The following is a 2,383-nucleotide window of genomic DNA, read 5'->3' on the forward strand; positions in this document are numbered from 1 at the left end:
GATGAAGATAACAAAGATTGACGAAGATTATTACTTAACATAATTATGTATGTAATTGTATTAACCATATTCAGGTTGATTACATCTACTCTATTTAGATTGATACCATAGTTATATAAGGTAATACTCTTTTTATATAATGCAAAGAATTCCTCAAGAGAAGATCATTTAGTCGAAAGTTTGTCATATAATAAAACAGAATCGATATTACAACCTCGAAAATGCAGCGTGTAATTCAATTGGACATGATTTGTTGTCATAGAGTGTTGCAAATAAAAGTTTTAAAACTAAAGATGAATACCAGATGAGCAGCAACGTCTTTTTCATGAGATACCAGAAAGTTATGGCAAGCACGGCAATGATTAGCCATGCTACCTACACATGAAAAATGTTGCCAAATTAAATAATCACCTTCAAGAAAATAATTTAAGTTATTGACATCTTTATGGATGAAGCCATGAAGGCAGGCACTATTCGATTTCTCATGTTCCCATGGTAGGGGTATGGTCACACAACACCCTACCTAGAATTGGCCAAGAAACTACTAGAAACTTCATCATATACTTGTGTTCAACCCTGGCTAATCTCGGTTGCATCAAGCAAAAAAATCAGTGAAGAGTTTGCGCAGTCAATGCAATTAGTCTCGCTCCATTTGCCAACCTTGCCAGGCCTTCCTACTCACTTGCACGCCACCAATGGCCTCCCGCTCGACCTCATGTTTGGCATGGCCGACCCCGAATTCTCCAATATTTTATCGTTGATAAAGCCTGACTTGCTAATCTATGATTTCTTCCAGCCTTGGGCACCACTTGCGGCTTCTGTCCAAAATATCCCAGCAATTCCACAATGCCATCCTTGTTGTTTCATCATCTCAAAAGGCCAGGTATCAATTCCCCTTCCCGACGGTTTATTTTTGGGATCATGAGAGTAAGCTTTTGAATAAATTGATAGCATGTGCATTGGATCCAGGAGAAAAAGATCGTGCTTCAGGGGTGTTGCGAGGTCTGCAAAATTGTTCTGATAAACGGTTCTAGAAAAACTGAGGCCAAATATATTGATTATGTAACTGAATTAGCTGGAAAGAAGTTTGTGCTAGTTGATTCGTTGGTTCAAGAACCGAGCCTTGATGATGAGAATCCCGATATCGTAGAATGGCTTAACAAAAAAGAAAAGAAATCCACTGTTTTTGTTTCCTTTGGTGGTGAATATTTGTTATGTTTTAAAACTTAAAACATTAGGATCGATCTTTCGAAAAACATTAAAGAATTGCAGAAATTAAAGAAATTAACACAAGATATGTTTTGCCCTTTTAAAAGGGCCCGGATATTCGGTTTTGCAACCTAATCACCCGTTGAGCATCTCTCATGAGATTAAGCTCTAGATCCACTAATAAAGAACAAGAACAGTGTACAAATGTACGAAGAAATTGGAAATTTCTTAGAGTTTTTTCTTGCCTCTTGACACAACAACACAACACTGCTATTACTCTCACAGATCGCACAAAACAACAATTTCTCTACACAAAGAACAGAATATTATCAATCACAAAGATCGATTTTATCTAACACAACCAAACCCTAATTTTCACTCAGAAAACAAAGGACAGAGAGTAAGATGAAGAGACTCCATAGAATTCTCTAGAATGGTCAATGAGAAGCCAAGACCCATTGTGTATGTATCCGTAATCATCCAAACAATCAGAGGGCAGAGACTTAGCCACGTGTACGGCTAATTTTAATTGTTGAAGAGGCGTATTATCAAAAACATGTTTTTATCATACTTGAAATAACCACAGCAACCCGGTGGAGCATTTGACCCAATTTACAGAGGCCCACAAAGCCAAGAATCATGTGAGTTAGCCCACAAATTATTAACAATATTTTCATTCCAAAGAAGACACTGAAGAAATTGCTCGAGGTTTAGAACCAAGCAACATTAACTTCATATGGGTCGTGAGGTTTCCTAAAGATGTGGAACGTAAACTCGAGGAGACACTGCCAAAAGGGTATCTTGAAAGAGTTAGCGATAGAGGATTGGCAGTCGAGAGATGGGCCCGCAGTTGAATATTCTAGGACATATTTGTGACACAAGAGAAAGAGACTTTCAACTAGATCAGCAATTGATGGGAAACTTATCCTTGAATATTGATTTTCATTCTCACCTCTTGACAGAAATCAATTGTTAATGCACAGACCATTACACGAAATAATGACTATTGGCAAACAGAAACTTCAGCAGCCAAAGAAGAACTTACTATTCCATCAAGAACTACTGATTTAACTTGGGAGGAAGAATGTAATCTGCATTCAGTAGGCCATTTTGACTACGATGTCCTTCCTCATCGAACTATAAAACAAACATGCCATTCATTTTTCAGTTCATT

General features: G+C 37.5%; 1 pseudogene; it reads left to right on the forward strand.

Annotated features, from left to right (window-relative positions):
* The first annotated feature begins 445 nt into the window (after positions 1-445).
* LOC111378557 lies at positions 446-2,063 on the forward strand (annotated as a pseudogene).
* Positions 2,064-2,383: the final 320 nt, after the last annotated feature.

This window comes from Olea europaea, unplaced genomic scaffold, assembly GCF_002742605.1.
Source record: "Olea europaea var. sylvestris unplaced genomic scaffold, O_europaea_v1 scaffold1834, whole genome shotgun sequence".
Lineage (NCBI taxonomy): Eukaryota > Viridiplantae > Streptophyta > Magnoliopsida > Lamiales > Oleaceae > Olea > Olea europaea.